This window comes from Chiloscyllium punctatum, unplaced genomic scaffold, assembly GCF_047496795.1.
Source record: "Chiloscyllium punctatum isolate Juve2018m unplaced genomic scaffold, sChiPun1.3 scaffold_202, whole genome shotgun sequence".
In the NCBI taxonomy this organism is placed as follows: domain Eukaryota; kingdom Metazoa; phylum Chordata; class Chondrichthyes; order Orectolobiformes; family Hemiscylliidae; genus Chiloscyllium; species Chiloscyllium punctatum.
Genome location: NW_027309936.1, coordinates 220,567 through 238,500, shown reverse-complemented (window position 1 = coordinate 238,500; position 17,934 = coordinate 220,567). Strand labels below are relative to the sequence as shown.

Here is a 17,934-nt window from a genome sequence, read left to right as displayed (position 1 = left end):
GGTGCTTGGTTTCATTAACAGAGGGGTTCACCGTCATGTTGTAACAAAAGAAACACAACAAAGTACAGCACAGGAACGGGCCCTTCAGCCCGTAATGTTATGCTGAATGTGACACCAAATTAAACTCATCCTTTCTGCCTATCTTTGTTCCACATCCTTGCATATCCACATGCTTACCCAAAAATCCCTTCAACACCCCTCTCATATCTGCCTCCTATACCATCCCTGGCAGCATGTTCCAGATTCCTACCAATCTCTGAGGAAAACATATTCGCCCTCACATCTCCTTTGAGCTCTCCCTCTTTCCCCTTAAATGCATGTTCCATAGTAAAGATATTTCAGCTCTGGGTAGAACATTTTGACCGTTAACCCTGTGCATCTCATGACGCTGCGCTGACTGTCCCTAATTAGGCCATTCTTTCCCAAATGTGCATAAATCCTATCCATAAGAATTCTGTCCAAAGCTTCCCAACCACTGAGGTGAGACTCACCGGGCTATAATTTCCTGGATTGTCCCTATTTCCCTTCTTGAAGAGAGGAACACCAGTCCTCTACGACCTTTCCAGTGGCTAGCGAGGACTCAAAAATCTTGGCCAGGGCCCCAAAAATCTCCTGTCTTGCCTCTCTCAATAACCTGGGGTAGCTACCATCGGGCCCTCGGGATTAATCCACTTTAATGCTCTTCAAGAAATCCAACGCTTTTTTCTCGACCTCAAAATTGCCCGAGCACATTAGCCTGCTCCACACAAATCTCAGTATCCTCTATATCCTTTTCCTGGGTGAATGCCGATACAAAGTAATTATTTAGGATCTCGCCCACTTCCAGTGACTTCAAGCACAAGTTCCTTCCTTTAGACTTGACTGGCCTGACCTTCTTCCTAGTTCTGTGGAAGCTGTGGAAAGGGTTCAGAGGAGATTTACTGGGATATGGCCTGGTATGAAAGGAAGGTCTTACAAGGAAAGGCTGAGGGAATGGAGGCTGTTTTAGTTGGAGAGAAGGTGGTCGAGAGGTGCCTTAACTGAGATCTATAAGATAATCAGAGGGTTAGATCGGGTAGCTATCTTTTCCACGAATGGTGAAGGCTAATATGAGAGGACACAGCTTTAAACTGAGGGGGGATAGATTAAGGACAGATATTAGGGGTACTGTCTTCACTCAGAGAGCAGTAGGCACGTGGAACGCCTGCCTGCAACAGTAGTAGAATCGCCGACGCAAAGGGCATTTAAATGGGCATTGGACATCCATATGGGTAATATTGGAAGGGTGTCGGTTAGATAGGCATCAGATTATTTTCACAGGTCGGTCCCACACTGAGGGGCCAAAAGGCCTGGACTGTGCTGTAATGATCCATGTTCATATCCTCTTGTGGGTAATTATCTCCAGAACGATTTGGGATTCACTTTAACCCTACTTGTGAAGGGCATGGCTCCTCCTTGCTCTGCTCATTCCCTGTTTGGGTTCCTTTGAGCTTTTGTTTTACACATTTCTCGCATGCGATGCCAATTCTAGCTTCCCAAAATTTGCATAGGTTTGTTTTTTTCTCCCTTCTGACTAAATTCCCAGCCTCCCTCGTTATCCAAGGCGCCCTTACATTGCCAACCTTGTTTCTCCTCCCTCCTGAAACATGCTGGTCATGAACTCCGATCAGAAAGCCTTTAACTAACTCCCACGTGCCCAATGTGGCATTGTCTGATGACAGCTGCTCCCAGTTAACACTGCCTCGCTCCTGTCTAATACTGACATCATTTTCAATCCCATAATTTAGAAACATCCCTCAGGGTCCTGTCCGTATCCTTATTCGTAGCTACCTTAAAAAAACTTAAGTTGTGATCACTGTTTCCAAAATGGTCTCCCTCTAAAAGGTCAGTCACCTGGCCCGGCTCATTCTGAAACAATGAAAGCCTGAAGTGTTTAGCAGCCAGTTCTGTGCTTCTCCCAACCAAATTTCTGGAATGGCCACAATATCGGATCGGAGTTTATCTACCTTAGCTACGTTGCTCCTTGTGTTGAAATTAACACACTTCAGCCCATTCGTACTATGGTGTTCATTTCTCTGTATTCCTTTTCTGATTGACTCGTTTACATCTTCCTTCCTTCCTTCCTTCCTCATCCCCAGCCCCCCAACGTGCTGCCCTGCTACTGTGGTTCTCATGCCCTTGCCATTCTAGTTTAAACCATCACATGTAGCTGGAGTGAGTCTCCCTGTGAGGATATCGGTTCCCCTCTAGTTCAGGTCACCCCTGCTCCAGAAGAGGTTCCAATGATCCAAGATCCTGAAACACCCACTGTACCAGCTCTTCAGCCATGCATTCATCTCTGCTATCTTTCAATTCCTTATCTCACAAGCACATGGGACTGGTGGTAACGCAGTGATTACTACCCTTAAGGTCCTGCTTTTCAATCGTTCCCTACTTCCTGTGCTTACTGCTCAGGATCTCATCCCTCTTTCTACCCATGTCGTTGGTAGCAATGTGCACCATGACCTCTGGCCTCCCATTCTCCCAGTTCAGAATTTCATGCAAATGCTCAGAAATGTCCTTGACCCAGGCACCAGGGATACAACACCCCATCCTGGAGTCTCGGACGCAGCTACAGTAACACCTGTCTATGCCCCCAACTAGCGGCTCTCCTCCTATTTTCGCTCCCTTGGATTTTGCCCGACCTTGTTCTACAGCAGAGTCAGTTATAGAGTCATAGAGTCCTACAGCACAGAGAGAGGCCCTAGGAGCCAGACTGATCCCTGGCAACCATAATGTCCATCCATGGCAACCCCATTTCCCTGCCCATGCCCCATATCCTTCTAATCCTTTCCTACCCATGTATTTGTCCAAATGCCTCTTAAATGTTGTTAATGTACCTGCCTCAGCCACTTCCACTGACAGCTCATTCCGTATGAGAATCAGCATCTGTGTAAAAAAGTTGCTACTAACGTTCCCTTTTATTCTTTTCCCTCTAACCTTAAACTGCTGCCCTCTCGTCCTCAATTCTTCAACCCTGGGAAAAAGACTGAATGCATTCACCCTATCCATGCTTCTCATGATCATATACATTTCTATAAGATCGCCCTTATGTCTCCTATGCTCTGAAGAAAAATATTCCAGCTTGTCCAACCTCTCCCGATAACTCAGGCCATTGAGTTGTGGTGTTATAGACCTGGCTACCGCTATGCTACTCCCCTGAGAAGCTATCTCCAACAATACACCAGCTCTCTCTTCTTAAACATCCGCATCCAACCCCATCTTTATCCCCTGTATGATCCTCAGTGTGTCCTGCTGTTGCTCCAACCCGACCACGCGGACACCCACCTACCTGATGGAACCTGGATGTTTGGACTGGACAAGATCAGGGGTGTATTTAAACACAATGAATGGAATTCTGAAATAACATTTGTACTGAATGTAATGTAGAGCAGCGTGAAATGGAGGTGGATGACCTACGTGACTCGCTGTAAGGACACAGACAGTAGAATCTGAGGTGATCATGAATATATGGAGGTAGAATGTGGGAGACAAGCTGGGACTGTGTTGGGTAGTCATGGTCAGAGGGAACAAATGCTGGATGGAGGGTTTCAGCAGCTGATGGACTGACACTGAGGTGAGCTATCGGAAACTGAGCAAGTGACCACCATCTAATAGGACAGAGAAACTGATCCATCAGCCTGAAACTGACTGACCATGTGGCTGTCAGTGACTCCAACACAAGGGAATGGAAACAATGCTCAGAGCCTGTTTCTGTAACATTCAACACAACCAGGAATTGGAAAGTGAATAATGAGCTGAAAACAAGGCCACTGCTCTGTTAGAGTCAAAATCATTCAATGTTCAGTCACTGAATATTCTAACCTGCAGAAAGGAATTTCCCAGAATCACAGCAGAAGGGGAAAACAAGCTTGGCAGAGACAGAATGAAGCCACCGCCTGCATCAAAACAGCTCAGACCAAAGAGGCTGAATTCTCATCCAACTGACAAGCAATACAGATACTGTCAGAGTTACAGATCGAGTTCAGAATTATTCAGGAAACAGACTTACCAGATACACTGGTCGGTGGGGTGTGCCAAAGATCCATGAAGTAGCTTTGTGATGTGCCGTTTTTTCGGTGAGAAATGATTCTTTGTTTTCGCTAAGAAGAGCGGACGTGTAGTTCACTGATCACTAGATTTACAGACAAAGGAAACCTGATCAAGGACTCACAGGTCAATTACACTGTTAGTGACAGTCCATCGCACACAACAACAGCCTGTTACACAGAGAACAGAACAGATTCTAGTTTAACAGAGACACTCTCACAATGAACATCTGCTGCTTTAATAAAAATGTTACCTGTTTGAAGAAAAGGAACATATCACCGATACAGCGAGACTTTTAAACTGCCCAATGTAACTGCGGAGATTTTAACCAATTCAGTGATCACTTTTTCTATGTACTTTGAAGCTATTTTGAGCAGGGTATGTATCGTGGGTTGGTGTGGACTTGCTGGACCAAGGGAAGGGATTCTATTCAATAAAATTGTCAACCTGTCCCACAGCAGGATGGGTAAGGCCCGAGGGGACTCTGTACCGGACAGGGGTTGTGTCCCACAGCAGGATGGGTAAGGCACGAGGGGACTCTGTACCGGACAGGGGTTGTGTCCCACAGCAGGATGGGTAAGGCCCAAGGGGACTCTGTACCGGGGAGGGGTTGTGTCCCACAGCAGGATGGGTAAGGCCCGAGGGGTCTCTGTACCGGACAGGGGTTGTGTCCCACAGCAGGATGGGCAAGGCCCGAGGGGACTCTGTACCGGACAGGGGTTGTGTCCCTCAGCAGGATGGGTAAGGCCCAAGGGTACTCTGTACCGGGGAGGGGTTGTGTCCCACAGCAGGATGGGTAAGGCCCGAGGGGTCTCTGTACCGGACAGGGGTTGTGTCCCACAGCAGGATAGGTAAGGCCCGAGGGGACTCTGTACCGGGAAATGGTCATGTCCCACAGCAGGATGGGCAAGGCCTTGGACAAGTCACAACCCGGGATGGGTAATGTCCGAGGGAAATCTGTGCCGGGGAGGCATTGTGTCCCACGTTAGGGTGGGTGAGGCCAGACGGGAATCTGTACAGGGGAGCGTGTCCCCCACAGCAGGATTGGTAAGGTCCGAGGGGAGTCTGTACTGGGGACTGGTTGTGTCCCACAGCAGGATAGGTAAGGCCCCAGGGGAGATTGCACCAGGGAGGGGTTGTGTCCCACAGCAGAATGGGTAAGACCTGAGGGGAGTCCAACCCGTAGAGGGGTTGTGTCTCACAGCAGGATGGGTAAGGCTTGAGGGGAGTCTGTACCGAGGAGTGGCTGTGTCCCGCAGCAGGATGGGTAAGACCCAAGGGGGGTCTGTACTGGGGAGGGGTTGTGTCCCATGGCAGGATGGTTAAGGCCTGAGGGGAGTCTGTACTGGGGAGGGGATGTGTCCCATGGCAGGATGGTTAAGGCCCGAGGGGAGTCTGTACCGGGGAGGGGTTGTGTCCCATAGCAGGATGGGTCAGGCCCGAGGGGAGTCTGTACCGGGGAGGGATTGTGTCCCACAGCAGGATGGGTAAGGCCCAAGGGGACTCTGTACACATGTGGTTGTGTCCCTCAGCAGGATGGGTAAGGGGTCTGTGTCCCACAGCAGGATTGGTAAGGTCTGAGGTGAGTTGTACCGTGGAGGGGTTGTATCCCATGCAGGATGGGTAAGGCCCGAGGGCAGATTGCACCAGGGAGGGGTTGTACCCCACAGCAGGATGGTTAAGGCCAGTCAAGAGTCTGTACCAGGGAGAGGTTGTGCCTCACAGCAGGAAGGGTGAGGCCCAAGGGTACTCTGTACCAGGGAGGGTATGCGACCCAAAGCAGGACAGGTAAGGCTCAAGGGTAGACTGTACCGGGGAGGGGTTGTATCCCCCAGCCAGACGGTTAAGGCCCGAGAGGAGTCTGTACCTCAGAGGGGATGTGTCCCACAACAGAATGGGCAAGGCCCGAGGGGAGTCTGGACCGGGGAGGGGTTCGGACCCACAGCAGGATGGGTAAGGCTCGAGGGGAATCTGTACTGAGGAGGGGTTGTGTCCCACAGCAGGGTGGGTAATGTCCGAGGGGAGTCTATGTTGGGGAGGGGTTGTGTCCCACAGCAGAATGGGTAAGGCCTGAGGAGTGACTGAGAGCAAAGATTTACTTAGGGAGCTGAGGGGCAACATTTTCCACAAAGGACGGTTCATACACGGAATGGACTGCCAGTGGCGCATGGGAGAAACAAGAACAATTACAACATGGAAAAGACATTTGGGCAGGAACATGGAGGGGAGAAGGTTTGAAGGGCCATGGGCCAAACGCAGGGAAATGCAACTCATTCAGTTCTGGAAACCTGGTCAGCATTGATGACTTCAGCCAGAGAGTCATGCAGCACAGAAACAGACCCTAAGTCTTGGGTTATTGGGGGAGTGGACTATCGTGACAAGGCATGTTGTAAGACTGAAGTAAGTTAGAGAGATATGGATGGTCGTCTGGACTGGAGCAGGTTTCAAATGTGTGAAGTGATTGGTGAGAGGGGAGGAAAGTACAGAGATAGGAAATGTTTTTGGCATTAGAATGATTGAAGACACTGATCCACAAGACAAGCCATAGATACAGTGTGGGAGAGGGAACACAGAATGGAACATTCCCAGACAGCATTCCCACCCTCTCGTGGAAGGCCTGCTTTCCCCTCTTTTGTACTGATGCTCACTAAGACAGTACAGGCTTGGATTGATAACTGTGACACTCCCGATGTTGTCTTAGTACAAGAAAACTTGCAGTAAAGGCGGTGACTGAACCTGGGGTGTGTCTGTACTGTGCTCCCCCTCCAGCACTATAGCTATGTCATGTCCTGTTAGCTGATGTTTGGAGCCCTCTCATTGCTCTCTGTTCTGTGCACTGAGTGTGATCTTACCTCACTGCAGGATTTACTGAAGGCTCCAGATCTCCCTGCCCTGTGTCTCTCTGGCTGACAAACCATCTTCAATGAGAGATGGATGAGACACCCAGCAGCTGGTAAGTCTATTAGGTCAGGAACTTCCTGAGTACCTACAGACAGATAAGCAGAATGGGAAATTAGACTGATGCAGTGAGGGCTACACATGTCAAATGGCACTGAGTCCCACAGAAATCTGGAACATCCCAGTCTCCATCGTCGATCTGGAGTGGAGAAGTCTGTTTGCTCAGGATCTGGAGTAGCTGCAAGAGCGAGGCACATTGACAGAGGCAGCAATTAGACCCACACAGTGTGGGATACCACATGGAGAGATACTAAGTGATATCACCAGAGTGCAAGATCAAACAATTGTGCAGGAAGAAAGGGTTTTGATTCATGTTGCACTGGGATGGGCAACCTGTGAGCAGGCGAAGTGATGGCCTAGTGGCATTAAGTGAGACAATTTATCCAGAAACTCAGCAAATGTTCACTGGACACAGGTACAAATCCCGCCATTGCAAATGAGAAAATGAGAATTAAATGCTTCAAAAAGATGTAATTAAAAACCTGTGAGTATTAAACAATTGCTGATGTTAAGAAAAATCCACCGTGTGCATTCATGTCTTTAGTGAAGTGATCTCAGGTGGGTCTATCCTCCGATTGTCCTCGACCCCGATAGCCCCGCCCTCCTGCTCATTGACCTTCTCAAGATGGCGGCTCTGAAGCCCGCGCTCCCTCTTCCCTCAAATAAATGGCGGCCGTGACCCTGGGCCGCTTTCCCGACAGGGACCATCATCTCCTTATCCGGGTCTGGAGGGTCTTTTTCGGATTTTTTTCACCTATATCCGCGTCTTGTGAATTCTCTCCGCTCCTTTCTCCCAGCAAGTCTCCCACACGCCGCTCTCTGAAGCCGATCGTAGCCGCACCGGGAGAAAGCTGTTCCATGACTCGCCGTGTCCTGGTTAATGTGACACTGCGCATGCTCTTCATAGAAACCAAACTGCGCGTGCGTCGGAGGTTGTCAGTGAGTTCATAGAGAATATTCATATCTGCACAGAATCACGGGGGAAATATCCGACATTAACAATTGCTCTGTCGAGTTACAGTCATTGAGATGGTTAATATGTAAATAGATTGTTCGGTCCAACTTAACCATACCAGCCAGGTATGTAAATTACCAATCGTTCTGGGAGTTTGAAAATAAGTTTGTTACTCAAGTTGTGTAAATCGATTGGAAATATGTTCATTGTCAGATTTACATCTGAACTATTTCTTTAAAATCTCACATTGGTTTATGAGAGGTGTTTAATGCTCCGCCATGCCGTGGCAATGATCAATCCTGCAAAGCAGTTTGCTTTCTGACCAATCCTGAAGCGTTCACTCCACAGAATGCATTGGCCCCTCTCCTCACTCACTCTGGTTGGAGGACCGGCCGCTGCTCGGTCCTCCAGTTCCGCCCCTTCCTTCCAAAGGCAGAGGTGATTCAGGTGCGACTCAGCAGTTAAGCAACAGAAACATTAACGGACAAGGGAAGTTGGAGTCGATGCCTTGTGATGCAGGGAAAATATCCCGAATCTTGGACCGAGAGACCGGCGTTCAATTCACAGGTACTGCAGGTGTGTGTAAAAACAACTTTGAACAGGTTCATGAGGGAAAATAAGGGAAGTCAGGAACCGAGTAAAAACAATAGAAAACCCATACAATGTGGTGGTGCTCTCAATAGTCAGATGATTTTAGTCTTTACCAAGTGTTTCACGGTCCCAGTACAGTCTGTTCTACTCCTCCTTGTGCACATATACCACGATTGTGGGGTAAAGTGTTGTGGTGGGATATAAAGGTGCTTTTCTAGAACTCACTCGGTTTTGGAGTTGAAAATGGGTGAGAAAGAGTAGGGTTTTGTATGGAGTTACCTGTTCCCCTCCTGCTGCAGCATCTCATTATTGCCCTGACTCTACCTCGTACATGTTTGGTAGAGATCACTGTCATTTCATAAGTCCACAATACAAGATCCGTCACGCTGTTTCGGACAGCAGAAATCTCTTTTAGCACTATAGTCGTGACATGCATGAACCTGTTGCAGTGCTTCAAACTCCATGACAGACTCGGTCTGGAACCTCCTCTATCCTTAAGACTTTATGCACTGCTTGCACTTTTCCATTTCCCCTTTGCACGTTCCCTTTCCAACCCACCCCACCTGTATCATTCCACAGCTGGAGCTGTCAAGGGCAGAAGTCTGTGGAATAGCCTCCCTAACCTTCTCTATCTTCCTTTTAAGATGTATTTTAAAATCATTCTCTTTAATCAATGTTTTGATCATCCATGAAGCACCTTAGGAGATTTGCCATTGTGAAAGTTCCATACAATGCAAGTTGTTGTTGGTATTGCCATACATTAGGAGAAACAGGAATGATGCAGTCAAAATTCTAACAAGAAAGTCACTGATAGGTGCAATGTATAGGCCACCAAATAATTACATCACATTGGCATGGGCAATAAACAAACAAATAAATAACTAATGCCTGTACAAATGGTACAGCTATTATCGTCGATGGTTTTAATCTACATGTAGATTGGTCAAACCAGCTCAGTCAAGGTAGCCTTGAGGAGTTCACTAAGTGTATTCATGATAGTTTTCTTGAACAGTATGAAATGGAACTGACAAGGGAGCAAGCTATCCAAGATCTGGCCCTGTGCAATGAGGCAGGAATAATTAATGACTTCAGAGTTAGCGATCCCCTGGGAAGAAGCGATCACTGTATGGTTGAATTAGAATACATATGGAGAGTGTGAAGATAAAATCTATTAACTGGGTCCTGTGCTTGAACACTGGGAACTACAATAGAATGAGAGAGAATCTGGATAAAGTAGACTGTAAACAAAAATTTTATGGTGGGAAGTTGATGAGCAGTGGAAGATTTTCAAAGACATTTTACAAAGTGCTCAGCAAAGATGTATTCCAGTGAAAAGGAAGGACTGTATGAAAAGGTATACTCGGCAATGGGTATCGAAGGAAAGTGATCAAATTAGACCCTAAGAACATAAGACATAGGAGTGGAAGTAAGGCCATTTGGCCCAGCGAGTCCACTCCGCCATTTAATCATGGCTGATGGGCATTTCAACTCCACTCACCCGCATTCTCCCTGTAGCCCTTAATTCCTTGTGACATCAAGAATATATCAATCTCTGCCTTGAAGACATTTAGTGTCCCAGCCTCCACTGCACTCCGTGGCAATGAATTCCACAGGCCCACAACTCTCTGGCTGAAGAAATGTCTCCGCATTACTGTTCTGAATTTACCCCCTCTAATTCTAAGGCTGTGCCCACCGGTCCTAATCTCCTCACCTAACGGAAACAATTTCCTAGCATCCACCCCTTCCAAAACATGTATTATCTTGTAAGTTTCTATTAGATCTCCCCTTAACCTTCTAAACTCCAATGAATACAATCCCAGGATCCTCAGCCGTTCCTCATATGCTAGACCTGTCATTCCAGTGATCATCCGTGTGAATCTCCGCTGGACACGCTCCAGTGCCAGTATGTCCTTCCTGAGGTATAGGGACCAAAACTGGACACAGTACGCCAAATGAGGCCTAACCAGAGCTTTATAAAGTCTCAGTAGCATAACGCTGCTTTTATATTCCAACCCTCTTGAGATAAATGACAACATTGCATTCGCTTTCTTAATCATGGACTCAACCTGCATGTTTACCTTTAGAGAATCCTCGACTAGCACTCCCAGATCCCTTTGTACTTTGGCTTTATGAATTTTCTCACCGTTTACAAGGTAGTCCATGCTTGTATTCTTTTTTCCAACGTGCAAGACCTCGCATTTGTTCACGTTGAATTTCATCAACCATTTCCTGGACCACTCTCCCAAACTGTCTAGATCATTCTGCAGCCTCTCCACTTCCTCAGTACTACCTGCCTGTCCACCTAACTTCGTATCATTGGCAAACTTTGCTAGAATGCCCCCAGTCCCTTCATCTGGATAATTAATATATAACATGACCACGCAGGTAACCATGCCTGGGATCCAATCAACGACAAGTCTAGCAGTAACTTCAGTGCATTTGCCGAATGGGCAGACTGTTCAAGTGCAAGGAGTTATCCAAGCAGCTCAGTCTTCAGTCATACAGTCCCCTCCAGTTCAGACTGTTCAGATCTCTACTATATCTGAATGTGAGGACTCCAAGGATGGATATGCTATCATGTGGATAGCATGACTGACTCTCAGAAACGTAGAGAAATTCTATTGAGACAGCCTTCATTCAGGAAAATCCTGAATGAACTTTCTTCTGATCCCCTGGTGTGCCAAGAAATTGATGAGGAAAAATCAGAAGAAGAGTCTGTCTCAACTGTTACTACAATGACGATGCAGACACCCATCTATCAGACTATCAGCAGACAATTCATTGCTATCACACAGCGGGGGAGCAATTCAGCTGGCCAGCAATGGTTCAGATGGAGTGCAAGGACTCCAGACACTAACAATGACCAACGCAGCTACAGCCAAGGTTGGAGCAGCCATTGTACAGTATGCAAAGAGCCCCGATGGACAGCAAATCTTTGTTGAAAATGTGTTGCTGGAAAAGCGCAGCAGGTCAGGTAGCATCCAAGGAACAGGAGAATCGACGTTTCGGGCATAAGCCCTTCTTCAGGAATCAGGCAGCATCCAAGGAACAGGAGAATCAACGTTTTGGGCATAAGCCCTTCTGTGCCAGGCAGCCAAGTGCTTGTACGAGGTGCTGCTGAAGATGTCCAAACCTATAAGATCCGTACAACTCCTAACTCCACTGCTGGCCAGGGAATGGTTATGGCATCTTCACCAGTCCTGCAAAGCCAGTCCCAGAATGCTGAAGAAACCACTCAGAAATGTGAAATCTGCCTCATGAAAAACAGGGAAGCGGCTCGAGAGTGCCGTCGCAAGAAGAAAGAGTATGTGAAATGCTTGGAGAATCGGGTTGCTATTCTGGAAAATCAAATTGAAAGAGAAGGTGTACAAAGTGGCCAAAAACAGCGTGAAACTAGAACTGGGAAAATGTTAAAGGTCAACTGAAAGCCACAAAAGAGCTATAAAGAAAAGTAATATAGAACATGAGAAAAATAAACTAACACAGACTATAAAGACAGAGAGCAAAAGTGTATATAAATATATATAATGAGAAAAGAATGGCTAAAGTAAATGTTGGTCCTTTGGAAAATGAGAAGAAGCATTTAGTTATGGGATATCACAGTGGAGGATACTAATATCTTTCCAGTAACTAGCAAAGAGACAAAGGTAGGTGAGGATTTGGAAACTATCATTATTACGGAACAGCTAGTTTTAGACTGTTTGGAGGTAATTGAGCTAACCATAGAAAAGTCTTCTGACCCTGATGGAATTCCTCCCAGGGTACTAAAAGAGATGCCAGGAAAAACAGCAAATGCACTGGCAGTAATTTTCTAAAATTCACTGGACTCTGTGGCAGTCCCAGCATATTGGAAAACAGCAAAAGTGACACCACTGTTTTTAAAAGAAGGTGGACAAAAAGTGGGGAATTATATACCAGTTAGTTTATTCTCTGTAGTGGGAAAGATGTTTGGGTCTATTATCAAGGAAGAAATAACAGGGAATCTCGATAGAAATTGTCCCATTGTACAGATGCAGTATGGGTTCATGAAGGGCAGGTCATGCTTGACCAATCTTTTGGAATTCTATGAAGACATTTCAAACAAGGTGGACAATGGCGACCCAGTGGATGTGGTGTACCTGGATTTCCAAAAGACCATCAACAAGGTGCTGTGCAAGAGGCTGTTGCACAATATAAGGGTGCATGGCGTTAGCGGTAGAGTATTAGCATGGATAGAAGATTGGTAAACTAATAGGAAGCAAACTGTTGGGGACAAATGAGTATTATTCTTGCTGACAATCATTGACAAGTCGTGTGCCTCAGGGATCAGTGTTGGGACTGCAATTATTTACAACTGATACAGATGATTTGGAGTTGGAACTACATGTAGGGTGTCAAAGTTTGCATGTGACACCAAGATGATTAGCAGGACAAAGTGAGCGGAGGACTGTGAAACTTTGCAGAGCAACAAAGATACATTTGAGTGAGTGGGTAATGGTCTGTCAAATTAAATAGAATGTTTGTAAGTATAAAGTTTATACTCTTTGGTTATAGTAACATTTAAAAATAAAATCACTTGAATGTTAAAAATTTGCATCATTTGCTCCGCAGAGTGACCTGAGCATCCTTCTGCATGAAGGTTGGTCACCAGGTACAACAATCAGTTCAGAAAGCAAATGGAATTTTGTCCTTCGTTGCTGAAAGGAATGTGTTTAAAGGCAGAGGTTATGTTCCAGCTGTATTTGAGTGCTGGTGAGACCACCCCTGGAGTACTGCATGTAGTTTTTGTCGTCTTACTTGAGAAAGGATGTACTGGCACGAGAGAGGGTGCAGAGGAGGTTAATTAGGTTGATCCCAGAGTTGAGGGGTTTGGCTTAAGAGAGACTGAGTAGATTGGGATTATATTCATTGGAATTCAGAAGAATGGAAAGATATAAAATAATGAATGGAATGGATAAAATAGAAATAGAGAGATGTTTCCACTGGCAGGTGAAGCAAGGACAAGAGAGCATCATCGCAAGATTAGAGGCAGCAAATTTAAGACTGAATTGAGCAGGAACTTCTTGACCTCGATGGAATTCATTGCCCAGGGAAGTAGTTGATGCTAGTTCAGTAAATGTTTTTAAAGCTAGGTTAGATTTTTAAAAACGTAATTAATTAATGGACACGGTGAGAACATGGGTAAATGGTTCAGTGTCCACGAAATGATCAGCCATGATCTTATTGAATGGCAGAGCAGGCTCGAAGGGCAGGATGGCCTTCTCCTGTTCCTAGTTCTTCTGTTATACATCCCTCCCTCATTCGTGACTTGGAGGTGTTGGTGTTGGATTGGGATGGACAAAAGTAAAATTCACAGAACACCAGATTATTGGTCAACAGGATTATTTGGAAGCTTCTTCATCAGGTGGTTTTGAGATGCTGTTGTGTCATTTTTAACTCTTGTAACTCATGACCAGCAACAAAAGCCACGACGCAATCCGTATGCTCCAGCCAACAATGGGCCGCGGGTGATTGATGTCAGAGGCGGACCAATGGAAAGGCAGAGACAGCGCTGGAGGACCTGGCGGGGCAGTTGGTCCTCCGATCAATCAGGATGAATGAGGGGCGGGAGTAGACTATACCACGTGATCATCCTCGCAATCGGTTCGGGATGTGTGGACGGAGAGCCGTTGGTAAAGATAGAAATAAACAGCAGCAAGCGGGAGGGAAATGGTGTTGGTATGGGTTGAGAGGGTTCACAGACATTTGGTGCACATCGGAAAATACAAATTTGAAACTTAGTCCCGTTTTTGCAGTAAACGGGACAATGCCTCATCTCGCGATTGACTCGAGTAAGCGCCACCATCTTTATTCGGGGCAACGATTAACTGGACTTGTGCAGCCGCCAACTTTGTAGGGGGCAAAGTTCAGTGGGAGGCATGTGCAGCCTTCTCTGGTAGAGAGACAAAGGAAAGGATTTACACAGAGCATATTCACACCCAGAGAAATGGATCTTTTTCTGGATTTGTTTTGTCATTCGTTTAAATGATTTGGATGTGAACAGAGGCGGTATAGTTAGTAAGTTTGCAGGTGACACCAAAATTGGAGGTATTGTGGACAGTGATAACGGGTATTTCAGAGTACAATGGAATATTGATCGGATGGAACAATGGGCTAGGAGTGCCAGATAGGGTTTAATTTAGATAAATGTGAGGTGCTGCATTTTAGAAAAGCAAATCAGAGCAGGACTCACACATTGAATTGTAAGGTCATGGAGAGTCTTGCTGAACAAAGAGACCTTGGAATGCAGGTTCATAGTTCCTTGAAAGTAGCGTCGCAGGTCGATAGGATAGCGAAAAAGGCATTTCGTATGCTTCCCATTATTGGTCAGAGCATTGAGTAAAGGAGCTGGACAGGACATTGGTTCGGTCACTTTTGGAATATTGTGTGCGGTTTTGGTCTCCCTCCTTTCAGAAGGAGGCACTGAAACTTGAAAGGTTTGAGAATTGATTTTCAAGGATGTTGCCAGCGTTGGAGGATTTGAGTTGCAGGGAGAGGCATGATAGGCTGGGGCCATTTTCGCTGCAGTGTTATAGGCTGAGGTGTGATGTTTTAGAAGCTTACAAAAATCGTGAGGGACAGGGATACCGTAACTAGACAAGGGTTGGTGGAGCATAGAACTAGAGGATAGAGGTTTAGGGTGGGGGGTGGGGGGGAATTTAAAAGGAGCCTAAAGGGCAACTAAAATTGTAACATTTCAAAGGCATTTGAATAGGAAGTGTTCAGAGGGATGTTGGCCAAGTGCTGGCAAATGCGAATACGTTAGGTTAGAATACTTGGTTGGCACAGATGGGTTGGACTGAAGAGTCTGTTTCTGTGCTAGACATCTCTGACTGTGGGATCATAAAAGTGAACATTGCTCTGATTCATCTCTGGGCTCTTTGATGTCCACTTGTTTGTTAGCTTCCTTAGTCTCTCGTGTGTATTTTTGTTCTGTGTAGTATTTTACTATTACGTTCACAGACCTCTTTGTAAATGAATTGTCCACTGCTGCCCGGCTCCTGACCATATGCCCCATTATCAGGTTATTTTTTCCACAATATCTTTGACAGTCAAGAATTCTTTTTTTCCAATAAGTGAGTGGATTTTCCTTCCATTTCTGACAGTCAAATTCTGCATCATTTTCATTCCCTATAATTCATATTGCACTCCCTGAAACATCATGTGTATTTCTCCTTCCACAGATACCAGTGATCAAGGCCAAAGCTCTCTTGCCTGTTGAGAAGGTGATGTTTGACTTATTTGTACTGCTGCAGTTTGTATGGTGAAGGTGCTCCCACGACGTGGTTGGGTAGGAGATATTACAGATTATTCACTCAGAGATAGTGAAGAGTAGAAGATATCTGTACAAATCAACACATTTTTAATTTCACAAAAATATTGAGAACTTTTGACATAAGACCACAGATGGAGAATATTATATCCGGTGACCAAAACCATTACCAAATAAGCAATTTTTCAGGAATGACTTCAAGGAAGAAAGCAGATCTTAGATGGTAGGAATTCCAGACCATTTTGCCTTGGAATCTATAGAAACAGTCACACAGCTGAACCCAAAAATAAACACATCATTGAGAGTCTGAACTAAAATGAGTTGTTGAGATGTGAAAGGGTGTGTGGTGCAGGAAGATAGGAATGATTACAGCCAGGAATTAAGTCAAGGGTGTGAAAGTAAATTGCTGTTGCTTATAAATGGGAGCATTTTGATGGATCAGCAAGTACAAGTGAATACTTGGGCGGTAGAGTTCTCAATATTCTGAAGATTATAGGGAGGGTGATTGTGGGATGCTGGTCAGGAGTGGGTTTAGATAATGAAAGAGAGTTTCAGTAAATGAGCTGAGACTGTGGTGAGGTCAGGTGATATCAATGAAGTCGAAATAGTGGTCTTGGAGTGGGACTGTGCTGTTGCCCTCAGCTGTGGTATTCAGCTGTTTGTCAGTTTGTGAATCAAGTCTGTTACAAGCTCAGAAGCTGATTGGCCCTGGCAGAACCCAAACTGGGTGTCACTGAGCAGGTTATTGTGAGCATGTGCTTGACAGCACTATCGATGACAACTTCCAACACTTCACTGCTGAGGGAGTGTGGACTGATGGAGGGAAATTGGCTGGGTTGAATGTGTCCTGCGTTTTTGTGTTGAACAACACTACTGACATTTGGAAATGTTTCCCAGATGCCAGTGCTGGAGCACAACTTGTCTTGGTGGGCAGCAAGTTCTGGAGGAGAAAGTGAGGACTGCAGGTGCTGGAGATCAGAGCTGAAAATGTGTTGCTGGAAAAGAGCAGCAGGTCAGGCAGCATTCAGGAACTCATTCCTGAAGAAGGGCTCATGCCCAAAACATCGATTCTCCTCCTCCTTGGATACTGCCTGACCTGCTGTGCTTTTCCAGCTACACATTTACAGCAAGTTCTGGAGCACAGCCATCAGTATTATTGCCACAATGCGGCAGGGCCCATAGCCTTTACACTACTTGTCAATTTCTTGATCTGATTTGAAATGAGTTTTCAACCAATTCAATTCACATCTGTGAAGTCAGGGACCAATAGAGAAGGCTCATCCACTTGGCACTGCTGGCTGAAGATTGCTGCAAATGCTGTTGTCTTATCTGTTGCATGAATGTGTGAGGCTCCTCCATTAGTAAGGGTAGGGATATTGTGATGCTTCCTGCAGTGAGTTGTTTAATTGTCCATCACCATTCCTGACTAGGTGTGGCAGAACTCAGATCTGATCCATTGGTTGTTTGATCACATAGTTCTATTTGGTGTTGCTTGCACTGTAGCTTCACCAGGTTGGCACCACATTTTTAGGTATGCCTGGTATTGCTCCTGGCATGCCCTGCGGAACTCTCCATTGAACCAGGGTTGATTCCCCTGACTTGATGTTAATGGTTGAGTGGGGGATATACCAGGCCATGAGATTTCAGATTGGGCTGGAGTACAGTTCTGCTGCTGCTGTTGGACCACAGTGAGACAGAAGTTGCAGGGTCAAGAGGGCTGATTGTGTGGTTGTATTTTCCAGTGCACGAGAAAATACAATGTGGTCCATCCAGTTTCATTTCTTTGTTGAGTCTGTGCAGTGACTAATACAATGAGTGATTTGGTGGGCCACTGTCAAGAATGCAACTTTAAAAAAAAAAGGATTTGTAATTTACACATGAAAGAAGTGAAACTATCATGGTATTCGAACAAATGAAAGACTGAACAGACAATCAAGGTATTTTTCAATGGATAATTTCAGTTACATCACACTGTAAATGTTTGCTACAAATTCCGTGCCTTAGAATTGTGCCCTCCACAATCACCTGATGAAGGAGCGGTGCTCTGAAAGCTAGTGTGCTTCCAAATAAA

The 17,934-nt window shown here is 45.8% G+C and overlaps 1 pseudogene; it reads left to right on the top strand.

Annotated features, from left to right (window-relative positions):
• Positions 1–10,945: 10,945 nt before the first annotated feature.
• On the top strand, positions 10,946–17,934 carry LOC140471915 (cyclic AMP-responsive element-binding protein 1 pseudogene; annotated as a pseudogene).